This window comes from Crotalus tigris, unplaced genomic scaffold (genome assembly GCF_016545835.1).
Source record: "Crotalus tigris isolate CLP2741 ecotype Arizona unplaced genomic scaffold, ASM1654583v1 scf7180000017536.10889498, whole genome shotgun sequence".
Lineage (NCBI taxonomy): Eukaryota > Metazoa > Chordata > Lepidosauria > Squamata > Viperidae > Crotalus > Crotalus tigris.
In genome coordinates this window covers 2273550-2301475 of record NW_024096460.1, presented here as the reverse complement: position 1 = coordinate 2301475, position 27926 = coordinate 2273550, and the positions used below count along the sequence as shown (strand labels likewise).

The window sequence follows — 27926 nt, the reverse complement described above, 5'->3', positions numbered from 1 at the left end:
CGAACGACCATTTCATGGGGGTCGCCAAACAATGCAGTCCGCCATTTTTTCCCCCTTTTCCTTAGCTGTGCTACTCCCTTTTATTCTATTGGCTTTTGAAAGCCAATAGAATAGACTCTCTTGAATAGAGTCTAATTCTATTGGCTTTCAAAAGCCAATAGGAATTGTCCAGGCTGTCTCTGCCCTGCTGAGCCCGTCAAAAGCCCCAGTCTGCAAACAGTGCTGCACCAGTTGAGTAGTCCTCGACTTAAAACCGGTTGAGTAGTCCTCGACTTACGACCGGTTGGGGGTCGCGGCATTAAAAAGGTTGAGAACCACTGGTCTAGAGGCATACGATGCTCTTCAAAGTTTTCCAAAAAAGCTTATAAGAGCTTTAAACAAATCCTTAAAGCAGACCCTGGTTGATTTTGTATCCTCCTCCTGTCCAAATTCAAACCTTCCTGTTTGCCTAGAGGCCCTAGACATTCTGAAGATGTCTTAAATAGAATTAAATATATATTCTGAACTGGTTTTTGATTTCCTTTTAATTATTGCTTTTATATATTTGTTTAATGTTTGCACGCTACTATATAGATTATGCATGCTGGCAGACTCACCTTTAGTGATGAAGAAATATTTTAAATAAAGAGAAATTGTGTGACTCCTTTATTCTTGGCCAAGATCTAATTGTAAAAAGTTGGGGGAATGCCATGATTTAGTACAGCAATCTCCAAAGTGTACCTCTGAATGTGCCAATGAATTCTGAGAACTCTGAATATGAGCCAAAGGAAATATACTGAATATGGGTTTATTTGACTGCCTTATGCCAAGTTACACCTTTAGAGTATCTAGCTTAAGAGTCCAGGCTCTGATTGGCAGAAGCTTTCTAGGATCTCCATGAGGGAAGAGGCCTCTCCAGCCCATTAGTAGATCATTTTTTTTCCTGAAAAATATTCATTATCAAACTGGAGATACTGTCTGCATGCCAAACCTGTGTTTACCATTGAATTATGAGTTATGCATTACCGCTGTGTTATACGTCAAGCGTTCAACTATTCATTTGTTTCATGCACTGGATTAAGTCATAAATCTTGGAATACAAAGCAAATAGTTGGGTTCCTATGATACATTAAGCCAAACGAAACAAACTAGGTTCTGACTTATTACAAGTTGTGAACTGCATTCTTAGAGGGTAATGCATGCTGTGTTTGCATGTGATTTAGGTTTTGGCTTGAAAGAACCTATTTTCAGACATAATGCTAAAGAAATAATGAAAGGCATTTCCGTGGTTTGTTTAGCCACTTTGCCAGAAAAGCCAAGCAGGAGCACTTCTATAAGCTTCAGTTCTGAATAATTCAGGTCTTACAATCTGAACCAGATAATAAAGAAACAGAGGGTGAAGTTAGCATCAATTTTATTTACTTATTTTAAACTATTTTAAACTTTTGGAGCCAATATTTTGAACAACATTTTTTTTTACCATATGTGTAATGCTGAAATCTTGCCAACCTATTAAATTTATAGATTAACATTTATCTAATGAGCTCAAGACAAATGCTGCACAAAGCATTACACTGTCCTTGTACCAATCTTGTGAAGGAAAAAAGTGATAACTTGATCCAAAACCACGTACAATAGTTAACCTGCTGATCAAAGGTAAATTGGAACTAATTTATTTACTATCTGTAGCGCCTTGGCAAGATTCAAGAGTATTGGTATAAATTCTATGTAAACAGAAGTATTGTTAGAGATGTATACCTAGGGGTCTTTATTTCACAAGCCTCTGAAACACAGGCCTCCTGCAGAATCTTTCCAGAGTCCAAAAATAAAAATAAAAGGGGAGACATAATCTGGCTTACATTTAAGACTACACTATCCAGTACAATTCACTATGTTTGAATAAAGCACTACCCAAAATAATGAAGTTAACAATAAGGTCACTTTGATCTAAGGAAGGTTGATTGTTTCTGGGGATTCAAAGATGTTCAGTTGAAGAACTGCCATTAAGGCAATTGTTTGTTTATATCTCACTTTTATTTTTTTTACAAATAACTCAAGGTAACAAACATATCCAACATACCTTCCCCTTCCTATTTTCCCTACAATAACAACCCTGTAAGGTGGGTTGGGCTGAGAGGGAATGACTGGTTCAAAGTCATCCATGTGGTTTCATGGCCAAGGCGGAAATTGAACTCACTGCCCCCTCCGTTCTTGTCTGGTGCCTTAACCACTAGACCAAGGGTAGGCAGCTTTGGCTCTTTTATGACTCGTGGACTTCAACTCCCAGAATTCCTGAGCCAGCCATGCTGGCTCAGGAATTCTGGGAGTTGAAGTTCACGAGTCATAAAAGAGCCAAGGCTGCCTACCCCTGCACTAGACCAAGCTGGCTTTCATTTACTCTAAATAACAAATTACTGAAGTATTTTAATCTATTAATATTTTCTAGAGTATATCTCAACCTTCTTTTAATGCAATAATTAGTTCTACTTAACTTGCAGTAGCAAAGTATTTACAAACAGGAATTTGATTTAAACAACAAATGCCAGAACATCAACAACTCATCCATTATTGTAGTATTTCTCAACTTCGTCAGCTTTAATCTGTCTGGACTTCAATTCCCAGAATTCTCCAGTCAGCATGCTGGCTGGGGAATTCTGGGAGCTGAAATCCACAAAGATTAAAGCTGAGAAGGCTGAGAAACACTGCACTATTGTGATTCTTAAGAGTTGAAAAACAGCTTTCCCATGATCTCAAAATAATTACATTAGGTAGAATAAATCGGAATCTTTCAAAAAGACAAAAGTATTTTCTTCTCTCAACATTTTTCATGAAGAAAGAAGATAATGTAAACATATCTAGCAAGAATAACAGCTGCATCGTGATCTCATAACCAAGACCATTACATTCTCATGCATTTAGAAAGATATTAATCCAGTGAAGGATTCACAAATATTTTGCTTTTGGCACAACTATACAGTATTTAATATGCTGAAGGTTAAATAGTTTGTATAACAGCATCAATCTCCAGTTCCTATTTATAAGTAGTGTTGTAAGAATTTTTTTGGAATAGACTCCTTTTTGTAGAAATTGTAGAGATTTACTATTATATTATTATTCTACCATTACAATGTTTCAAAACATTGTTTCCATTTCACAGTTTTAATTCCATCAAATTACAAAACAAATGGCCATCTCAGACAACTCTGGGAACACTTACAAACTGCAGACATTTTAATTTGCATTTAAATTGCAAATTTTAATTTAAAAATTAAAATTAAAAATTAAATTTAACTCCCCCCCCAAATTAATTCCTTCCCTATATTTGCTGTTCTACAATTCTTTGGGAATTATGCATTACGGGTTGTGCATGTGTTGTTCTTCTTATAGAACTGTTAGGCCATGCCTCTCTTTCCCCCAATATATTACACAACTGGTTCTGTCTCCAATTTTCAGTCCCACCAGATTCAAAAAAACAGTTAGTTGTCTAAACCAAGTGATTGGGTGAATGCATAGATGATTACTCAGGAATGCCAGGCACAACCAAACCCACCCACAAAGAGTTCAAATTAGCTACTTTATTGCTCAATGCCTATTTCACAATAATCTTCCCAGACTGGCAGTTTGATCTGGTCCAGACTAGATAAGGTTCAACAGCATTAAAGGGTGATCAGACCTATTGTGCCTATGTAACTATTCCCAACTAATTCCCTGTTTGACTCCTCCTCCAACTCAGCTAATCTCTCTCCACCAAGACATGTAGTTATAATTAAGTAATTACTTTTTCATTTCCAAAAGCAAACTTCTTGGAGGAAAGTCTGGTCATAATAAGATACTGAAGGCAGAACAACTCTTTCAGTGATTGTATCTCTCTGGCGTAAAGATCTAGTTCATAGTTCTGGATAGAGGGTTGAACCATGTAACCAAATGGCATGCTTTCAGTAGGTATGATGGGACTGAAAAGTTTGTGAACCTTTTTGAACTTTACAAATTTCTATGTAAATATGACTTAATGTATGATCTGCTCACCACACAAATTTCAAAATTACATAAAGAAAATCCAACTAAACAAATGAATCAAAAACATATTTATTCATTGAGTAAAATGAATAGATTCATTATTCATTTTAAAAAATGAATCCAAAGCTACCAAGGATGTGTGGAAAACAGATCAGGTCATATTTAGACAGAAATTCTGAACATTCACAAACTCTTAAGTACTTCTGTGATTCTCTGGAGGAAGGCTTCTTATGGGTATTTTCAGTTAAAATGACCACTGGGAAGCACCATGTTACCAGATTCATCCTATGAGGATTCATTGGATGTGGGTTCAATTTCCATACAAAGTTTGAACCCTTCATTGATAAGAGAACCAAACTTCAATGTTTCAAGTATGGAGTAAGGATAAAACCTGTGGACCTGACATTGCAGAGTTAAATTGCTATTTGTGAATAAACTCTTCAAAGAATTTTAATTTAGCAACCAACATAATCTGCTTTACAGCCATCCCGCAAGGACTAGAAATTGAATCCCTCCAATCTGGAAACAACAGCAATCTGGATGAAAAGTTTGTCCCTGGAGTAGAGGTTATATCAGCAATTAAATGACTGATAAGGCCACCAACTTTTAATACATAAGCAGTTAGTCACATCCTGCTAATCTTTGATCTTTGCCAAGATTCTGGTCAGGATATAAAGGGCAGAAACATAGTCCAATAAAAAGAAAATGTAAGTAAGAAACTATGAAACTATCCTATCATTCTGTAAAAAGATAATACACTGCTTGCTTTTCCATGATGCAAGTTGTCCCTGGGTTAACCTTAATAGAATTTGGTGAGGGTGCAGTTTATATTAGTGGGCAGCTGGTATATTTGAATTGATCAGTAATATGGATTGCCAGGATAAAGATGAAGTGATAAAACGACCAATGCAAATGTATACTTTAGAGTGAAAAGGGGAACAGACTTTATGTCACCCTTTTTGTTAATGTACCAACTCTCATTAAATAGTCTGGACTTTCAAAAACTGAGGTATTCAAATTTGTTGATGTATTGTAACATTTCCAATTTGGATCAAGCACATTGGGTGTAGAGAGATATGTGAACTCTCTAGCTGGATATGGATGTATCAGTTGTTACAACATGCCTTGGAGAAGGGTACCCCTCCAGTGAAATAAGACTGAGAAGAGGACCTGCCCTGGAAAGTAGAACTGAATAGTTGGCATGAAGAACAATTGTCCAATGATTGACAAAACAAATGACTGAAGTTACAGACTTAGAAGAATAACATGGGATTTGATTCCTGTTAGGCCAGTGGTTCTCAACCTTTTTAATGCCGCAACCCCCAACCGGTCGTAAGTCGAGGACTACTCAACTGGTCGTAAGTCGAGGACTACTCAACTGGTGCAGCACCGTTTGCAGAATGGGACTTTTGGCGGGCTCAGCAGGGCAGAGACAGCCTGGACAATTCCTAGTGGCTTTTGAAAGCCATTAGAATTAGACTCTATTCAAGAGAGTCTATTCTATTGGCTTTCAAAAGCCAATAGAATAAAAGGGAGTAGCACAGCTAAGGAAAAGGGGAAAAAAATGGCGGATTTTGAAATGGTCGTTCAACCCCAAATGGGGTCCCGACCCACAGGTTGAGAACCACTGTGTTAGGCAGATCTTCTGTTCAAGCAGCCGAAGTGTACAGTGTTATGGCAGCAGTAGGAAAATGTTTTCTGGTGGTATCTTTTGCCACCCTTATAAACTGTGATGGAAGAAAAAGGGGGAAAATGCTCATGACTGATCCACAGGCTAAAGCGCTGCAAGCATCTTGGGCTTCTGATGAGACACCTCAGTTTAGTAATATCAACTATCCTGGGCTATGGAGAAGTCAAGTAGTAAAAGACGAAATTGGGAAATGGATTCATCAACCACAAAATGAAAGAAGTACAGTATAATACATTGTATAGATGTGAAAGTGTCAATTCCATAGATAGGAATCACATTCCCTTGTGGCTGAGGTATTGAAAGTAACCAATAAGACACCATTGAATAAGACACCATTCAGAAGTCAAGGGAGAACTCAATGATTCTGAGATGGTTAAAGAGGAGGCTCTCACTTTTGATTCTTCAAATGGATAAAAGGACAACTTGGACAAATAGATCTCAAAGGACATCTGTCTAAAACCTCTCCTTCCAATATTAAATTCTGTATCTGAAGAAAAACCAATTTGGATAGAACAAGTTGCTAGATTTATCAATAGTGAGACTAAGTGTAGTGGAATTTTAGGAGAACATTGGGAAGAACTCAAGGCTTCTACAGCCAGAACTAACAAAGCTATTGTCTTTTTTTCAACCTGGTTAGCTCTGGCTAGCTTCAAAACTTTGACTCCTTAGTACAGTGGTAGCGAACCTATGGCACAGGTGCCAGAGGTGTCACTCAGAGCTCTCTCTGTGGGCACATGCACCATCGCCCCAGTCCTAGGCCTTCAGCTGGGTTTTATAAAACTTTTTCGCTTTAGGTCTCCGCTGCCGTGTGCAAAAAAAAAAAAAAGATTCAATCAGTCAATTTCAACTTCTTGCGGGGAAAAAAAAGATCTTGCAAAGTTGGAATTGATTGATTGAACTTTTTAGTCCCACCCAGTCTGCTGTTACCATCGCAGGCACACCCAGCCAATGGGCCATGCCCAGCCAATGAGCCACACCCAGCCAATGGGCCACACCCACCAGGCACTCAGCAATGCATGTGGGTTTTGGGTTGCAGTTTGGGTACTCGGTCTCTAGAAGTTTCGCCATCACTGCCTTAATATATGATTTCCTCCAAGCTGATAATGGCGTAATACAGACCTGAAAATTAGCATGCTGCCAGTCACTTTTTGGGAATACTAAGAAGCTGGAAGAAAAAGCAGAGAGTTATAATAATTCCATCTGTCACATTTAAATATTGCTCTAGGAGTGCAGCTTGAAAAGAAGAAGAGCGATTGTGATGAACCTATTTAAGGAATACCTGGAAAAACAACCTGTATTATCTAACCTGGACCAAATGCTTATCTGGCCATTTTGTAATGTTGGCACCTGCAATGGAAGGCCAGGGTGCCCATGAAGAAGTTTTGGTGTTGTTTTTTTTACAATGTTAAAGATTCATGAAAATAAAAAAAAATGAAAGAAACTAAAAATATGTTCGAGATGGCATCAACATGTTGGTTATGGGCTTTAGAAAGCTTTAGAGCAGGGGTCTTCAAACTTGGGCCCTGGCTGAGGAGTTCTGGGAGTTGAAGTCCACAAGTCATAAAAGGCCTAAGTTTGAAGACCCCTGCTTCAGAGCCTTCTAAAGTTTACAGAATGACTGGAATAGCTCTATAAGATTCTAAATAGGGTCTGTACAGACTCATATTTCCAATGTAGGAATCACAAAGTACATGATGAAAAAAATCTGTTTTCATTATTTAGAAGAAAATCCTGAATTTTCATTATTTTATGATTTAATAATACAAAAATAAAGCTTCAAGGACAATAGAGTTCTCCATTTAAATCTGAAGGGAGAAATTTATTTATCCCCATCTCCATTTGCTTACTGCATATGATTTTTTAATGACATGGAAATCCCTGATGTCACAACAGACTAACAGTGGGATGATTTTAGTTCCAAAGCCCTGCCAATTCTCAAACATATATTCAACAAAAGGGCGGGGCAGTGTAAACAAGCTTGACAGGCAATTTGTTTATATCCACCACTAATTTTAAAGAATAGTAGGGATTTAAAAAACTGAAATGAAGATGACAGACTCATACATCACTCTTTCCTTATTTCATTAGGCCTGAGAAAGCATTCTTACTTTTAGTTTGTGATTACCCTGGCTGAATTTAAAATTGAAATAACAATGACTTAGAGAGAAGGAAAACACTGAGCTGCAGGGTGGTTACTCTTAGCTTGTGGCCTGCATGTGCCCCCACTCCACTTCCAGCATCCCAAGATCACACTACTGAAATTCAGCAGCAAAATGGCCAAACTGAATTCAATCAGATCTAATTACAGGAATGATGATAATTTGTCTCCAACAGGTTTTCCCATTGTCATTTCCAAAAAGGTTGATCATGCTTCTTAGACATTCTCCTACAATTGTCCAGAAGACTGAGAGGATGGATTGAAGTCTCAAGCCCTCAAAAATGTCCCAACCCCGCATTAAACCACACATCTTATCTTTAGAGACAGCACTAAGCATGCAGTATGTTTTGTTCAAATTAGAAATATGCACATTCATCAAACCTCATAAAGCTTGACAGATCTTGGCTTTGACTGAAATTCAGAGCTGAATGTTTATGTAATTCATTCTTCATTCCACAAAGCATGAGAAGCAGTTCCAGTTTTCCCCTGTACTCCCTGCCAATAAAGAGAAAATCAAGGAATACTGGGAAGAAAATAGACTTGGATCGTAAAAAATTCTGAATGTTAAAAACCCAGTAGAGAATTGTTAACTTTCATGATCTATTCTCAACTGGAGTTACAGATCCAAGAAGAAAATCACAAATAAGGCATGTGCAATGCAGTTGTACATCTATATTACAACCACACTAAATACAACAGTAATTGTTCTGCCAGCAGCAAGATCTGACTGCTGGCCCAGCGATGGATTCTATTGCAAATCAGGGCTGTTTCCAAAGGAGGAGAGGTCCCAGGGCTTATGGAGCGAAGGAACTGGATGAGGCTGTTGGCAGGCCCAGAGGAAGAGAGAGAGGCTTTTGGAGGAGTTGGTGGCAGTGGCAGCATGCTCCGGGGGCGAAAAGAAGCAAGGCCTCTTTAAGGAAAAGGTAGAAGAGTCAGGATCAGAAAAAGGAAAGGAGACGAAGTTGTTGTGCAGGAATACAAGCTAATTTGAGGGCTAATCCACATAGAGCTCCATTTCCATCTGTCTTGTTTGCCATTGTTTCCTCCAGAGAGACTAAAATGGATGATCTGAAACTTGAGCTGGCCACAAACAAGGAGTGTATATCGGAGGTGGTGACCCTTTGAGAGCTGTATGCAACGAAATTTCATTTTGATGTATGCCAATTGGTGTACATTCAAAGTGACAATAAAGTTGTTGCTGTTGTTGTTGTTATTATATTTTAACAATTGACTGAAGATGATTTCATTCATTTAAGAGTTTCAAATGTAACATAGTCTAAAAATAGCTTCCCAGAGCTCTGATGGTTGATCTAAATACAGTTTGATCTTTAAGGCTTCAATTTAAATGCCAAAGGTCACAAACACATTAAAGCAAATATTGAGCTTTAATGCTGACAGATGTGCTGTTCTTAAAAAAAATAAAATCACACAGCAGGCTGGAATGAATAGAATGTTTCTGCACAGTCTTCAATCACCAACAAAATATTTTTTTCACTAGAATATGCAGTAAGATCACCAGAACTAATTAGCTACATCCACAGGAAAAAAAAACGTAGAGGATGATATTTTAATCAGAGTATTTAGTGAATGTTTGACCTTCAAAAAAAGCAGCCAGATATACACAATGCACGTTCCAATAATGATTGTTGTGAGTTCTACCAATAAAATCAACACATAATTACTTTTAAAGGGGAAAATAATCCTTTACCATTTTGAAAACATTGGATAAAACTCTGCTGACGAGATCAATTTAGACTCCAGATTTCTCTCATCCTTGAGAGACAGTATATCTCGCTGACGTCAATAGAAACCCTGTACACATAGGGAGGTTGGCATATCAAAGACAAGATCTGCCATGCGGATCCAAGTAGGGAATTTGCTCTAGGAATTGACAAGCCTCTGGAAGGTTAGATGAATTAGCCGTCTCTGAATCACTGAAGAAAAAAAAATACACAAGCTTGAGGGTAGACTCCTCTCCCTCTTTAGTGTGTCTTACCATTGTAATACTGCATTTATTCTAATTTGCTTAGTCAGACAAACCACAACTTTTTTAAACATATGATGTCTTTGCTATGTACCTGATAAACCATGGCACTGAAGGTTATTGTTATTTTAAATCAGCCATCATTATAATAATGTTACTGAGTCTGATCTATCTGGTTTATATTTATATGGCTGGAGACAGAACAGAGGGTTTTTTTTCTGACAGAGCCAAAGGTAGTATGAAAAGAAATAGTGTTACTAATGAAGTATATTTTTATTTTGACCTACCATTGAAAGTGAACATCTTACTTACAATCTGAATTCTGTCTCACTTGGAAGACTTCGGAAAATTATTTACAAAACAGAAAGGTCAAAAGAGGATGGCTCTTCTCCATAATATTACAGGTGTTTATGGATACATTCACCATTACATAATTTACAGCTTATAATTTTGAATGGGTTAATAAACTGTGTTTAGACAAGCCATAATATAAAGACTGAAAGTTTGAATGTAATAAATCTCCATTGTGGGCTATGATATTTTTTCCTTTCAAAATGAAAAATGGCCAATGCTGGCTTTTTAAGAAGATATACAGAAATCTATCTTCACTAATGCTCCACTGCAATGGATCTCATAACACTATTAGAATTGGTAAACAACTTGCCTTAATTAAGGAGGTGGAGAACTTAGGTTTTTCAGATAATATCAGTTAAGACTCCTGCTTTGTCTGATTAGAGTCCAATTTTATATCATATATCAAATAATTCACATAATATTTTGGGTTTAGAGTCTACTAGTAACTATGTATTACTAAAAAAAGCAAAAATGGCTTTTTTCCATAATGTTGAAATGTTCCTTGTTGTTGCCAATTAGAGTTATAAGAAAGAAACAAGTAGTATTATTCAAGAGCGAAGAAGTATTCAAACAACCATTAATTGACAAGAGTCAAGCCGTTGTAATCCACATTCAGAAACTTTCATGGCAAGCCAAAAGAACTTTGACGTTTGTTAGCTGGCAAGGTTTTCACTGTTGTTCTGCTCTGAAGTCACAGAGGAAAATAAAAAATGAAAATTGTGTATATTAGTGCAAGAGAAACATTGGAACAGGGATGTTCAACTCGGCAGCTTTAAAACCTGTGGGCTGGGAATTTCTGGAGTTGAAGTCCACAAGTTTTAAAGTTGCCAGGATTGGACACCCCCTATATTGGAAGTAAAATAAAATAATTATCTAAAGAATAAACAAAGGGAATAATGTATTGTTTTGCACAAATTGTGTGCAAAAAATTACATCTGAACTAGGTGAGCTTAAAAAAATGTATTACAAGGAGAGCTGTCCAAATTTCTCTCAAGGCTCTTGTTTGAGTCTGTGGTTTTTGTCAATGACGGGGCCTTTTATATGGTTGAGTTGCCCTTGAAATGCTCCTGCAGCCAGCTGAGTGTACAGCCAGTTAAAGGAATGAACCACTAATCCTCACCAACCAAAAATTCCTCCAGAACCCACAGGGATTAACAGTGATAACATCTTTTGCCATGTATTAAACACTGAAACAAATAAACATAGATAGCTACCATATTGAAACAGTCAAGGACAGATGCAATCTGCTAGAATAGCTTTATGAGCACATATACACAAACACACATACGCACATAGACATACACAAAGCTGATGTAAAAAAAAAGTTTGCATTTCACTGGACCGCACTCAAAGTGTGATAAATCAGGAATAGAGTTAAGCAGCAAATTTTACGGTCTTTTCAAGTCACCATTGCTAGGCTGATTTTGCATAGTTCCGGTGAATCCTATCTGCCTTTATTTTCTACAAAACCCCTTACAGAAAGCAGAGGCTTCTCAGGTGGGCTATAGCCAGAGTGCATTGCACGTAAAAATATATCAGGAGTAAGTATAAGAATATGGGCCAGCTGATTTTACCAACCTGTCATATCACTTGGAATTGAAACAGAAGAGGGTTTGTCATAGCAGGTTCACTTCACACATCATGCTAAGGTATTTAAATATACACATTATTTAACATATTTAAGTAATTATTATTATAAATTTATAATCTCAAATTGCTTACAATCAACAAGGAAATAATAAGATACCTTGAAAGGTGGAGGAATTTAAAGTAATCTTGGTTAGAATAAATTGCAATCATCATAATGGACATCCTGCCCAAAATAAACTATCCCAAATTGCGCCAATCAGAATTTCAGAAAGAACTTTATAAGAATGGCAAAATACCTGTCAATAAATTCATATGGGATGGATAACAGAGTGGATAAAACCCTCAAATAGAATAGCAGGTTTGGATGGAGCCAATTTAGCTAATGACTTTATAGATATTTATGGTACGGAGATACAAAAGGATACACATTTAAAAAGACACAACCATAGACAAAAGCTGATAAAAATGTAGAATTCCCCAAAAGGAATAATAAGTCCAACAATTTCACCTTTAGCTTTTCCTACAAATCCTTTTTATGTTGGAGACCATTTCAGCAAGAAAAATGTAATTACATATGCAAATATGGTTCATTCAGACTCCAAAACATATTAAAAGATACAGCAAGAACAATTCAGTGAAGGCTGAAAGATATCTTGGTTGGAGTACTTACAAACTGCTGGAAGGATAAAATCATATCTCAAAATAAGAGGAGGGATATTAAAAAAAAAGACAGAATTTAAAATGCTCAAACAAAATCAATATTACCTATTAGGGCATATAATTTTGTACCTATACATGATACAGAGACAGAAGAAAGAAAAAACTGTGAGACAAAATTGATACAACCTTTAGAGAAACACTTACAAAATGGAAAGAATTATGGACTAAAGGTTTGCAATGTATACCAAGTTGTAATTTAAAGAAACATTTAATCACATGTAAAAAAAAAACCCAAAGTATAAAGATAAATATAGTACAATGAAAAAAAAATTGGAATTTAAATCTGAAATGATTTATATCTTATGGGATATAATCTCAGAAAACTCAACAAGAAATATAATAATGATTTAATGAGATATATGCTTACAGCAGCAAGAATAATTTTTTCTCAGTATTGGAAGAAAGATACAGTTTCGACAATATTGGATTGACTTAAACTAGCTTAAACTTGAAGAATATGCAGCAATGTAAAAACTAACAGTATATGTACACAAAAGAAGTCTAACAAAATTTAAACAAGGATTCTTTATAAGCACAATATATTACACAACATGGGAAATAAAATCACTTACAGCTTGGCTTCTAAGGGGGTTTAAGCCTTTACAATATGGCAGTTTTTTCTCTAATATTATATCTGAAAAATAAATTTTATGCTTGTGATATTGGTATTCTAAATTGTAATTAATATAGGATGCATCTTTCCTTTTTCTATATATCTGATTTCCAAATGCTGAATAGACTGCTAATAGCTTTAATTAATATTATACAAATAGCATTGTATTGAAACAATATAATGCATAAAATTAGAACAATGTATCATAAAAGGAGAAAAAAGAAATGCAAAATTCAAATAATATAATAAACAGATTAAAATAATTGTTAATTTCAATTTTAAAAGAAGGAAATTAAACATGAAACAAAAAGATTCTTTGAACAATTCAAAACAGCATTTCCACAAGGAAAGACTGAGAGAAGAAAGGTCCTTTAAAAGATGTAATTATGATCACCTCATGAATTTCAGGAAAGAGGGCAGACAGCACCACTGAGAAATTTTATGACAAGCCACAAGAATGTACAATGTGGTTCTTGGTCTATGGCCAAGGATCTTTTCCAATATTGACCCAGCCTATAACAAGAAAGGCAATACACTGGGTAGTCCTGTTTAAGCCATGTGTTTCCAAAGGAAACCTTGTATAAGTCAAGGACTATCTGTAATTTTGTGCTGTCATAATCAATCTGTATGTCTGAATAATTCCTTGCTGGCAGTACCTGATGAGTCTTGAAATCCATATGCTCAGAAAGGCACCTGGCTGTCTACTCCCTGCTTAAAGGTTAGACTCAAGTTCAAATCTCATTCAGGCACAAAGTTTACCACACAAACTTCTACCAATTATAGGTACATCGCAGAATTGTTCTGGGGGCACAAAAGAAAAGAAAAAATAGAACCTTGTAAACCACAATAAGTTCCTTAGAGGAAAAATGGCATATCATCATCATCCTCATCTCATTACTGTTTGCTTTTACATCTTCCTTTATAGACCACAGCAGATGTTTTGCTATAAGATTTTTGCCTGGCAGCTTCTCGTTCCTCAAAACCACAAGAACTTTGGCCATGGTTCTTTAAATAGTTATGAGTGAGCTCCCTTCCTCACTCAACCCTGATATTCTTCAGAACACCATATTACTAAATTCTCACTAAGAGTTTTCCCTGCGCTCATTGTGAAAGCAGAAATTCTGGCTATGAAAAAGTCACTGTTTTGTTTTATAAACAGGGAGAGAAAAGCCTTCAGATGTCTAAAATCCATTAACTGTAGCCACAATGTCCAGTGTTAGTAGAAACTCTTCTCAAAATGGAACAACAATGAAGTTTACTTTAACAGTCACACTGGTTTGTTATAGACATGTAAGACTAAGCTTTATTATTCTCTTAGACTAGCCCTTGCATTTATTGTTGCAATAAATCAGAAAACTTATCTGTCCTTTGTAAGACCACACTTATCTATTTAGACAGTGAATATTTATACTGATGAAAGGGAAAGTCAGCCATACCAGTGAAACAAAATCCATTCCTAATGTGAAAGAATTTTGGCAGGACTGGAAGAGTGTCAGAGGAAAAAAAAATTTGACGGGGAAGGGGGGCATATGGGGGGAGTTGGAAGTAGAGAACAAACAAATGAGAAAAATGGAGCTCTGTTTTCATAGAAAATAGGAAGCTGCCTTATTTAGATCAGAATAATTGTCTATCAATCCCTAATATATTATTGCTATTCCTGGTAGAGGCCCTCTAAGACAGCAGTCCCCAGGGACCTTTTGGGCTCCAGGGACCCGTTCCATGGAGAAAAGCTTTTCCATGCACCAGAGGGGCCGTGGCTTTGTACACTGCTTGCATCCCATGGATGGGGCTTTGCTTGTTTGAGGGACCCAGTTGCTGGCATGCTATGGACCAGTGCTAGTCCACGGACTGGGAGTTGGGTACCCTTCCTCTAAGACTTCAGATAGAGGCAGCCCTTCTCACTTAAAAGAAGAGCAATTTTCCTGTGTGCAACCAGTCAGTTTTGCAGTGAAAAACCATAAAATTCATTTATAACCCTCCACAGATTTGGATCTAATTTCAAAAGCTACTCTTAAACTGAATTCAACCCCAGCTGCAAACAAACCCTCACAACATTTCATGACAAATGCTAGTAGCTGATTCTACATTCTACATAAAAACATTATATATTATTCTGACCATAAAACATGAGGATTTATTGCTTATTCTTCTGAGTTACTGTATACCCTGTCCATCAGCACTGGTGCTTAAGCACTATGCATTTTTAGCCTATATATATAATTACTGGCCACATTTTGTTCCCTTCCAGAAACTGTTAAGCCATATTCATAACTTTCAATTAAATACAAACTGTGGTGGCAAAGATTTGTTTACTCCAACTTAGTGTTCTTCACGAGGTATGAGCCACAACTCCTGTCATCCCTCACAGTAAGCCGTTGTGTAATGCTGAAAGGCTCTGGAAAATTGAGTGCCTGTTTATAACTTAATTAATGCCACATCTGGCAGATCTTTCATTCAATTGATGCAAAAACTCATTAAAAGAATCAATCCAATTACTGACCTTTAATAAATAAGTTTTCATTTTTTATTATTATTAACTTACAAGACTTCTGAATCAAAGCTAGAATCAAACCTTATATATACTGTATTCACAGCAAGGGGATGTCAGGGGCATTTTCACTTGAAATTCTAATTGTAAGTGGTTGATGGGGTAAGAAGACTTCATCCCTATGCTGTCCATCTCTTATTTCTGTCTTTTTCTATACTTTTAAAATTTTAATTTGCATCGTTTTAATATATTAATTACTTTCTATTAATCTTTTTATAATCTGTAAGCTGCCCAAAGTCGCCTCATAGGGAAAATGGAGAGCACACAAAATTTGAATAATACCAAACCACAATAGGACCAATAAGACCAAACTAGCCTACAAGAAAGACCAAATGAAGAACAGAAAATTGCTGTTCAGAAAATGCAGAAGACATAGAGAACACAGTATTACATTTAAAAAAAAGCAGGTTAAAGAACAGATAAAGTTGAAGAAAGAGATCGAGGTTAACTGTGGCTGCAGGAGACCAAGCCTTAAGAATAAATGCACACAAAGCCAGAATTCAGAAGACAGCAACAGACAGCAAATGCCACCTCTGCAAAGAAATTGAAGAAACAGTGCATCACCTGGTTAACTACTGTAAGAAGATTACATAGATTGACTACAAGAAATGGAATGATAAAATAACAACAATGGTGTATTAGAAAATGTGCAATACTATTTGCCTGCAAGCAAGATCTGGTGGGACCATTAAATAGAGAAAGTAACAGAAAATGAAGAAGCTAAAATTTTCTGGGATTTTAGAATTCAAACAGAGAAGCACCTGCCACATAACATCCCATACTTAATAACTGTTGATAAGAAAGGCAAAAAGGTCTGGATAGTGGACCTGGTAGTACCTGGAGACAGCAGGATAGAAGAGAAAGAATGGAGAAGATAACAAAATACAAAGACCTGCAAATAGAAATACAAGTGTTATATAAGATAGCAAAGGTAGTAATAGATGCCTTGGGTGAAATCCCAAAACAACTGGAGTACCATTTGAACACCATCAGGATTGATAAAATAACCACCAGTCAATTGTAAAAGGCAGCTTTACTTGGAACAGCTTACAACCTGTGACAATACTTTTTAGCACCATAAAACATTACATCTGTCCCGTAGGTGAATAAAGGTGCCAAATCTAGTCTGAATATGAGGGTGACTGTGCAATGAACCATAGTAGTAGTAGTAACAGCAGCAGCAGCAACAACAACAACAATAATAATAGTAGAACCACAAAATGTAGTTCTCTTTTTCTATAATGTGTAATGCTAATTATATGCAGAACAGAAGAATATATTGATTTATTTCATTGATATCACCTCTTTCTCCTCAGCGTGCACTTAGGGCAGAAAACAATAAAGAATTAAAATCTGAATAATTATGCAAATAATTATTATCTACCAAATTTACCTGAAAGATGATCCTGAATTTTAAAATATGTTCTCTCATGGAAAATGTTACAAAACCATTATAAACAAACAAAATCCAGTAGAAAGCCAGCTGATCATTTTTATTTGTCAACCCTTACCAGTTCTGGAAATTTCCCACCCAATAAATACATGTATGTAATTTGTTTGTGTGTTTACATATGTGTGTGCATAAATATATGACACCTCCCAAAAGCAATACCTTCAAAGAAGTGCAGGTCAAAACAAACCAAATTAATTTAAAAAATACTGGTTAAAATTGCCTGCAAAAATGAGGTCCCCATGTATATCCAAAGCCTTATTTTTCTCACACACAAATTATTCTTATTGTCAGGCCTGCCATCACATCGCTTCAGCCCTGCTTCACTTTGATGGCTTCCTGACATAAAAGGGGGAAGGAGAAATAAGGGGATATAGAAAGGGAGGATGACAGGAACCAGAGTTGCCAGCCCAGAACACAGCCTGGCAAATCCAAGGACACATGTGTGAGAATAGAATGCAAACGCCCACCAGAGGCGCCAAACTTTAGGACTGTTACCCAAACACCTAGTTTGAATACCACTGGACATTTATGAAAGGACCAAGTGGGAGGCCCGGAGAAAGGAAAAGCACTGGGTTTACACAGCAATATTCATATCTGGCTTTGCTTATGCTGTAATCACTTGGCTTTAGTAAAAATATACCTTTTGCTACAAATGGACTCAAGGGTCCTTCCTTCCTAAATAACTACTGTAAGTTGGGACAGGCATGACATTAAGTCAGATCTGAATATTCCTGTGTACTTATGTACTCAAGCACATAATGTACAGAAGTATCCACAGACTCTGTTCTTCATTCTTCCTGCACAAACATCAGCTTCTTTTCCATCTTACACAGGCAAATATTTAAGGGAAGAATAAATATGGTCATGAAAACTACAAATCTTGAACTCCTCTTATAAAAATAGAAAAAATTCATCTGCCATGGTCAAAGTATGTCACATTGGAGAGCTACTGAGCAAAAAAGCCTCCCTACTCATAGGCTAAAAATGAAGGCATTTCAGAAAATGAGGGCATGGTTGAAGAGAAGAGACCATTTTGATTATCTTAATGTCTAGACAGGTTCATAGCGAGAAAGACAATCCCTTTAAAGATAATCAAATCTGTACCTTAACTTGTGCTGGGAAAGAACTGTAAATAATGCTCGCTGTTTCACATGGGTATGATGCCTTTCTAAGAAGCTATCTGGCTACCACATTTGCAGAATCTGAAGGATATAGGTTGTTAAGACTTTTAAAAACTAGTTCACAAATTAGGCCAAATAATTTATAATGGGCAGCAGATATTCATGTTGAGGGTCCCACTGTAGAAAAAGAAAATGGCAGCTTTGTTTCCCATCTTGCAAGCCTATATCAACATTCCTTTATATGGAATTTGGGAAGTCTAAACCGTTAACAAACTTACTGAGGTGAGTTTGCACAGTATATTAAACCACCACCAAACAAAATCATGGCTTAGTTCACCAGGTAAACTGTCCAGTTTTTGGAAGGGTGATTCAAAGACATAGTTGGTACTATGGCCCATACATCACTTTAATGATCCAGTGATTTTTTATGATATTCCTGACTTTGGGAAATTCTGAAATAATGTTGCAGCTGAGGTACCACGTTTGGAGAAAGCTGAGATAGGTGGGCTCCAATATCAGATTGGATGCTGATATTGATATTTATAATTTCCAAAACCTGACCTGTCAGAGCACTTGAAGATTTACTGTACCACTTATATCTAGCATTTGGTCAGAGACATTTACTTGGGAGTGAATGCCTTTTCTCAGCATGATGATGTAGACTCCACCGGTGGGTAATCTCAGCCTTCCTACTCAGATGAGACTAAGTCAGAACTTTAGCCACACCTCCCTCTGGGAGTGTCCTCCAGTTATTGACGAGGCGAAGCATCCATGACGAAGTCTGATGCAATGGCTCCAATTATCATTGACACCTGCCTAGACTGCTCTAAAGGGAGGGTGTGGATTCTACATCATCATGCTGAGAAAAGGCATTCAGATAAGACAACGCCCCTTCTCCAGCATGATGAATGTAGAATCCACTGGTGGGACATACCAAAGCCGCTCATGTCCCTATGGGGAGGGAAAGGTCTAGGCTTGTGTCTCCTGAGAAGAAACTACTTGCTGCAGAACCTTCCTACCAAATGAGGCATCCGCCGCTGCAAACTTATCAATCTTGTAATGCCTGACAAATGAGGAACGGGAGGACCATGTCGCTGCCCTACAGATCTCCTCGACTGAAGCCTGGGTGGACCAAGCCACTGATGCAGCTGCGCTGCGTGTCGAGTGAGCAGTGATGTGTGTAGGAACTGGAAGTGACTGAGAAAGATAAGCCCGAGCAATGGATGCTCTGATGCACCTACCAATGGTCGAAGAGGAGACCTTCTGACCATGGCAGAGGGCTGAAAGGACACGTATAAGGCCTCCGACTTGCGAAAAGCTGAGGTTCGCTTGACATAACGGCACAGAGCCCTGCGCACATCCAACTTATGCCACTGTTTCTCCAGACGATGTGACGGATTAGGACAAAAATCTGGAAGAACCAGATCTTGGGACCTATGAAACCAGGTATTGACTTTTGGAATGAAAAACATACACGAGTCACTCCTGACTGAGAGTGCGGCCAATTCCAAAATCCGCCTAGCCAATGTGATAGTTACTAAGAATGCCACCTTTAGAGAAAGAAATTGAAGAGAACAAGACCTGATAGTCTCGAACGGTGGAGAAGTCAGAGCTTGTAACACCCTAGTCTAGTCCCAAGATGGATAACGATGCACCGCGGGTGGCCTAGCATTAACCACCCCTTTCAGAAAAGCACTAACTGCCGGGTGTTGCGATAAAAGAACCAAGTTGTCGCAGGTAAGGACCGTTGACAAGGCCGCAACCTGTCTGCGGATGGTACTAGGTGATAAACCCTTATTCAAACCATCCAAAAGATATTCCAATATGTTGGGAATGGTGACCGATAGCGGCTTGAGATGCTGCTTAGTGCACCATGTGCAGAAATTCTTTCACGTGGCGTCATAAATCCTATTAGTCGAGGGGCACCTTGAGGCTTGAATCATTGAGATCACCCCGGATGAATAGGATTGCCTAGCTAAACTTTCCTGCTCAAGTGCCAGGCAGCCAACTGGAGCCACTGTGGATCTGGGTACTGAAGATTCCCTTGGTTGAAAGCCACTCGGTCTGGGGGAATCCTCCACGGTGGCGAGAGTGATAGATCCACAAGGTCGGCAAACCACGGACGCCTTGGCCAATGTGGAGCAATTAAGATTAACTCTGCCCGTTCCTGAATCAGTTTGCGAATGGTTGCCTGTAACAACGGAAGGGGAGGAAAGGCATAAAGAAGTCCCCCCAGCCACTTGCACCAGAGGGCGTTTGTGCCCTCCGCCCCCGAGTCGGGAACCTGGTAAAGAACCTGGGGAATTGGGCGTTCATCAGGGAGGCAAAAAGATCCAGATGTGGATGACCAAACCTGATTGAGATTACCCTGAACAGTGCCAGGTTCAGGCGCCACTCCGAGTGGTCGACTGTGACCCTGCTCAGGAAATCTGCTTGTCAATTCGCCTCCCCCGATATATGTTCCGCCCTGATGGAACCCAGAGTGGACTCTGCCCACAGACCCAGGGCCAAGGCCTCCTGCATGAATGACCAGGACCGGGTCCCTCCCTGCTTGTTGATGTGAGCTTGATTGCCACGTTGTCTGTCAGAATCAGGACGTGTTGTCTCGCCACTAGGAAGGAAAACCGACGGAGTGCTAGGTGTATGGCTCTGAGTTCGAACCAATTTATGTTGTGAGCTAGATCCAACCGGGACCACTGCCCCTGAGCCAGATGAGTCTGTAGATGGGCGCCCCAACCGAACAGACTGGCGTCTGTAGTCAAGGTAAGCCTGAGAGGCTCCTTGAAAATGGTCCCCTTGATCATTGCAAATGATGCTCACCACAGGAGAGATAACAGAGTGTGGTGAGGAACCCTCACCCTCTTTGTGGATGAACTGAGTTTCATTTCTGGAAGGGAAGGAGGAACCACTGAAGGCTTCTGGAGTGAAGTCTGGCCCATGGAAATTCACGGAAAAACCATGATCCTGAAGAGTATGGATCGTGATTTCCATGTCTGACTGAGCCGATCGGAAAGAACTGGATAGGACAAGAATATCGTCTAGATAGCACTGTACGCGCACCAGCATCATCCTGAAGTGGGCCGCCAATACTGCCAAAATTTTTGTGAAAACCCTTGGAGCTGAAGAGAGACCAAAGGGAAGAGTCTTGTACTGGTAATGCCGGTGCGCATAACAAAACTGAAGGAATCTGCGGTGTTCTGGAAGGATCGGGATGTGTATGGAGCAAAGGAAGTCCTCTTTCCTGATGCTGGCCAAAATGGACGTTAGGGTCTGCATCTTGAACCTTCTGTAGATCAAGAAGTAATTCAGGCCCTTTAAGTCCAGTATCGCCCTCCATCCCCCTGAGGTTTTGGGTACCACAAACAGAATGGAGTAAAACCCCTCTCCTTCCTGTTCCTGGAGTACCGGTTCTATGGCCTTGATTTCTATCAAATTGGTAGCCCGTGGCTACCAATTCTGCCTTGGTTGTGCACTGTATGAAACGGTCTGGGGGAGGTGAGTAAAACTCTAGAGCGAGACAGTGTTTTATGGTCTCTCTGACCCAAGAGTCGGTGGTGGTAATCTCCCAAATGTCGCTGAACAGCGCCAAGCGACCGCCTATGGGAAAGTTGTCCTTGGCGTCACTTGGACCGCCTGTAAGGACGGCCCCCTGAGCCCCGGAAGGGATGTTTGGACTGGTATTGACCCTTGGCTCCAGTGTTCTGGCAGTCCTGTTGACGATCCTGCCTGGGGGGAAAGGATCGCAAGCCTCTGGGCCAATCCCAGGACTGCCCGGTCCAAAAGGGCTGCCTCCACTCCCAGACACCGCTGGGACAGAAAGTCTATCTGCGAAATTCCTGCTGGGGCCACCTATCCAACTTTTTGGAGGGATGTACCAGAATCTTATGTTTGTCCTTGCCCTCAATTATGTGTGGCTCAAGGACTGAACCGAATGTTTACCACTGTATGTGGCCGTCGACAGATGCCACTTAGACTTTAAGTTGGTCCGCCACTGTTTCAGCCACAGTAGCCTATGAGAGACAACTGTGGCTGCAATAGATCTAGCAGAGTACCTGGCAGAGTGAAGAGAAGCGTCTGCCATGTACTCTGATGCTGCCACTAGCTTCCCTAATATCTGATGTGTCCGAACTGGGCCAGGGGGACGAGCGCCTGGAGTTTGCAGAGCCACATGATTGATGCCCTTGCGAAAAAGGAAGATGAAGTCGCAGCCTTAATCACCCATGCCGAGGCCTGGTGAGCACGGCGAAGGGAGAATTCGAACTTCTTGTCCTCCGCCTTCAGAGCCTCAGCCATATCCCCTGGAATTGCAGATGTGGAAAATAAAGAAGTTAGAGGAGTGTCCACAGCAGGCACCTCTAAAAGGGAAGCAAATGAAGAAGAAACATTGAAAAGTTTCGTTTCTATACTATTGGGAGAAGGTAAAGTGGCCAGAGATGACCACTGTTTCTCCACCGTAGTATGAAAGACAAGCGGACAAGGAATCTGCTTCCCCTCCACAACTTGTTCTGCAAACAAAGGGTTAGACTTAGACTCTTGGCTAGTGGAGGTGGAAGGTTTGTCTTCCTGTGCTGAAGTGAGGTTGGCCGTGGTACAGGCCTTCATAAATACAGACCTGAAAAGAGAAGGATCAAAAAGACCCGAAGTTGGCGCCTGTTCAGGCGCTGCCTCCTCATCCTCTGACATGGGCATGTCGGCTATCTTCAAGTCTACTGACCCCTCCTCACCCAATTGGGAGGAAGTCTCAGAGATGCCAGAACCGGGGACTGTGGCACGTCCCGCTTGAGAAGGAAGTATGGACGGAGGCGGTGGCAGTTGCAAGGGTCGTGGGCTCCTAGGAGATGACATAAATTGCGTAAATGCATGGGGCATGAATGCCTGGAACTGTTCTGACCACATATCCCGTTGGTCTATAGAACTAACCCCAGCCTCAGTTGGGGTATACGAGGCTTCAGGACCCTGTTGTGTAGATGAAGATGAGGAGCGAGGGGGACCAACCTGTTCAGTTCCCCCCTGAGGAGACCATGCTCTAGGGGCAACATGGGAAGGCGCATATGGAGGCTCAAATGGAGAATTGTCCAATGGAATGGGGGGAACCACTTCAGCTTCACTGGACATGAGCCTTTGGGCTTTGGAGAATTCCCTCTCCAGCACCTGATGTCTCCTCGAGGCTCCTCGCTCGGCTGCCTTGGAGGGCTCTTTGGTGGATATGTGCTTTGTCTTCGCTTTTTTCTTTCCCCCTGCGTCCAAATCAGGTGATCTGCATTTTGCTTGTGCAGGGGGGATATCAGAGCCTTGTGATGCCTGGGGTGAGGCACTGTCTGCCACTGCAGTCTAGATATTCTGGGTAGGAGATATCCAGAAAAGGGGGGAACCCAAACACGCAGATCTAGTTGTCAGAGAGGGAAAACGACTCACGCTCTGAACAACAACAATGGCAAAACAGCCAGACAATTCACTAGAACTGCCCGTCTAGGCCTTGTGGCACAGTGCCACAGACTAAATGGAACAAGTGGATTCTAAAATAAATTCCGCTTTGCTCAACTCACAAGTGATGAAGGATATGCAACCTGAACTTCAATGAGTAGTTAAAACAATAATGCAAGTGCAATGAGGTGATCACTCATGTGATTCTCTAGATAGCACACTGAGTTATCCTGAAAAGGCGTTAAAATGCTTCCCCCCCCCCCGGTAAAGGCCTGACACAGCAGGCCAAGGCAACTAATAAAAACAGGCCTCAATAGAGCTTAGAGCAGTGGTTCTCAACCTTTCTAATGCCATGACCCCATAATACAGTTCCCCATGTTGTGGTGATCCCCAAGTGGGTGTGGCCACCAATAAGAGGGAGTAGGACAGCTAGGGAAAAGGGAACAAAATGGTGGACAGCATGGTTTGGCGACCCCCATGAAATGGTCGTTCGACCCCAAATGGGGTCCCGACCCACAGGTTGAGAACCACTGGCTTAGAGGAACACGAGGTCCCTACAAAATGGTGCCCGTGCCTAATACGTGCTCAAAATGGTGGCTGCGCCCTGACCACGTGTTCAAAATAGCAGCCGCGCCTGTTCAGTGCCTGCTAAAAATGGCGAACGTGCCGAAAAAAAGGAGAAGAGGGAGCTACAAGGTCCCCTGGCAGGGAAAAAGGCCGTGAAAGAATCTCGCAATTTAAATCAAGCCCTCTTCCCCCCGTTCCTCAAAGGCACTTGCTGTTTGGTCGCGCAGCCTCCGTTGTGATCCAAATTTGCTTGCTTCCGAGGGAAACCTCATGGCGTCGACGACAGTGGAAAAGGGAAGCTCTCCGGTCTGCCCGAGCTCTGAGGAACTCCTATTCTCTGCAAGCCAGCTGTCTGGCTGATCCAGGCTCCCGCTGATCAGCTCGCTCGGAGCTAAAAGCCCCAACTGAAAATCGGCCTGTAGCCTGCTCCGCAGGAGCCTGTTAGGCTCATTGAGGCCCAAAAAGCCTGAGTAATCTCTCAATAAGATTGTACAGTACAAATTTTTCCAATTTGAGTCCAAATTTCAATAAAGAATAAAACATATTAATTTAGAGACTTTTGAATAAAATAAATTCCAATTAGAGAATCAACAATCAATTAACCTAATCTAACTGAGGAGCCGAAAGAGTTGCGTCCTACTGAGCTGAGACTAAGTCAATAACTGGGAGACACTCCCAGAGGGAGGCGTGGCTAAAGTTCTGACTTAGTCTCATCTGAACAGGAAGGCTGAGATTACCCACTGGTGGATTCTACATTCATCATGCTGAAGAAGATCCTTTTTTATTCTTGATCTGCTAGTCTTATTCTCTCCGTTTCTTGAAACCTTTTTATCTTTCTAGTTCTCTGAATGGTAGTGATTGCCTAATCCATCTCAGCAATTTCTATTCCATCACCCCCAATCTTTAATTTTTCCACTTTCAGTAATATCCCCTCATATGAAAAAAGTCCTCTGTTTTCAATGTTCTACTGGTAGATGAGTGGATCTTGATATTTACTTCACACATAAGAGTTGAAAAAATATGCCATCTCTTATATTATTAATTACTCAATGTACTAAAGACCTGAAGTTGTTTTGACCTTATGGATGAGTTGCTTACAAACATAGATTACATGTGAATAATTATAATGAAATATTATCATTCTCTATTGAACTGGTGTGTAAACTTTTATACACATAAAGAAGTCCTTGTGAATATAATATTTTTGATGTTTTCCTTTCTTTCTGGTTATATTTTTTTCTTTTTCTGTTATGTTTAATTAAAAGTAAAGATATCTTTATATTATCACAATTATATATGCAACAGTATTAAGATAGCCTTGTCTTAAAGCTTTATTTTTAATGTTGTACAAGCATGCCACATGCAGAGTTTGAGCTTTCCTAATAAATATTAACAATAAAAGGATAAATTAAGGGTTAGCAATATATCTTCGGGGTGAAAGCTACATGATGTAAAAAATATTTTTAATTTTCTTTGCTTGAAGTAAGTTTCAATCTCACCACTGGGTAATGAGTACAAACCTAATGACAGAGCTTTGTCCAAAGGTCTACTCTTTTGAAGAATAAGGAGGGAAGCCTATAGATGTCAGTTTCTCTGTACCAATCTCTTTCTTTGGGCTCTGCCTCTCCTGTCCTATCATCAACAACTGACTATTCTTTATGACTCTGGTGAAATATTTGACCAAACCATTGATTATAGTGACCCAAGTTATTCACTCAAGAACCGGACCATGCAAGTGGCGAAGCCCTATCTTACATGCAGAGCGTGAAACCATGTTCCCCGGTCCGCAGAAAAACCACCCTCCACAGAACCGGTACTGGCGCCTAAAATGTTGGGGGGGGGTGTTTGCTGGTTTAAATTAAACAATCTCCAATAGAGTGAAAGACAGTGTTAATTGTCTTGTAAACTATTAAAATTAATTTAATATTTTTACAATGCAATAATGATCTCTAATCAAAATATGTCATTAGTATTTCAGAAATCTACATATGTATTATATATTTACATTTAATTTCTTGTATTATTTTAGTCTATTTTACAACTGTTTTACTCAGTTTTAAAATGGACTGAAATTAATGCAATAGCAAAAAATGTAATATTATAATTCTGTTTTCAATAGTTTACTTCTGTAATCAGAAACTACCTTCAATCAGATATCTCTCCTCTACCCTGGGGTGAAATCAGACAATTAACTGAATATAGAACTGCAAAATATTATTTGTAAATATGCAAATTATTAAAAAGGCATTCTTTACAAATGCACTAATTATTTTAAATAATAAATCTTCAATAAATTGTCTCTTATCTGTACTTTTATGTATAGTCAAGCTGTTGGAGGCTAATAAAATAAGATCTTTAATGGTAGCATATAAAAGACCCAGTTAGATAAAGTATTGTTTAGGAAAAAAATAGAGTTATTATGTATTTATTGTATCTACACTGAAGTAATTTTATTTTACGCTATGGCTAGATGCTAAATTTAATTATACTTTCATGAATAAGCCACAAGTGATTCACATTTCTCTAAACGAGTGGTTATCAATCTTCCTAATGCCGCAACCCTTTAAATCAGTTCCTCATGTTGTGGTGACCCCCAACCATAAAATTATTTTCTTTGCTACTTCATAACTGTAATTTTGTTACTGTTATGAATTGTAATGTAAATATCTGATATGCAGGATATATTTTCATTGTTACAAACTGAACATAATTAAAGCATAGCGATTAATCACAAAAACAATATGTAATTATATATTGTGAAATATTTATTTCTAATTACAAATAAATGAAATTTTGTCTTGAAGTATGGGTACTGAATCATACCTTCAGCTGCTCCACCTATGGCTCTGAAGGGAGACCTGACCTTTTCTTTTCTTTAAATGAGCCCTTGAAGTTGCCTGATTAGGTTAAGCATGACCTGTGAAAAATTAATATGATTGTGTATGGGGGGGAGAGTGCTTATGGAGTGGGAGAAAATAAGGATTAGTTGAGGTGATACTCAAGGGGAGCTATACTTGTAGACATTTGTTGTCCATGTGTGTGATGTGGCCCACACAATTTGCCTCTTCAGCCTGAGCCACTGCCCATTTTTCTACCTCCAGCTGAAATTCACTGAGGGTGTGAAAGAGAACCCCTGTCCTTCCAGGACAATTGATCCTAATGACCTTCAGAGCTTCTCTCTCTGAAGAAGGCAGAAGGGAAACCTTGGCTCTTTTATGACTCATGGACTTCAACTCCCATAATTCCTGAGCCAGCATAGCTCAGTTCTGGAGCTGTGCCTGCCAGAAACTTAGGAGAGATTTTGGAAGAAGGTCTTGTCCACTGAGGCAGGCAGCAGAAGGGAAATTCATTCCTTTCTCCCACCCCACTGCTGGTTCCACTGAGCAATAATCAACTGCTGCTGGTGCAGCAGCCAGGGCAGGAAGAATGGGGGGCATTACTGCAGCAACTGCTTGATTCCACACTAGGAGTAGATTCATTTTGCCCCCCCCCCTCCCGGCTTTCCAGAGGCACACTAGGAAACAGAGAAAAGGCAGGCAGGAGGAGAAAGGGAAACACATGCTGCAGACCAAAATATCCACCCAAAGCAGCTTTCATCTCCAAAGCCCCCCCCCTCCTTGATCTCTTCCCTTTTCACTGCCTGGACTAGTTTTCCTTCTCCCACGTGTAATGAAATGGCGCGCCCTTCCCCTGCATCCCACAAGTAGG

The 27926-nt window shown here is 39.5% G+C and overlaps 1 protein-coding gene across 6 annotated transcripts in view; it reads right to left on the bottom strand.

Moving 5' to 3' along the window:
* The window catches only part of GRK5 (G protein-coupled receptor kinase 5), a 192902-nt gene that overhangs the window by 105623 nt on the left and 59353 nt on the right, over positions 1 to 27926 (bottom strand). The window contains exon 5 of one of the 6 annotated variants that reach the window (XM_039365936.1): positions 8226 to 8339. The exons of the other annotated variants lie outside the window; for them this stretch is intronic. The gene's annotated coding sequence lies outside the window, so the exon portion shown is untranslated. The remainder of the gene's footprint in view (positions 1 to 8225; positions 8340 to 27926) is intronic. 6 annotated transcript variants of the gene reach the window in all.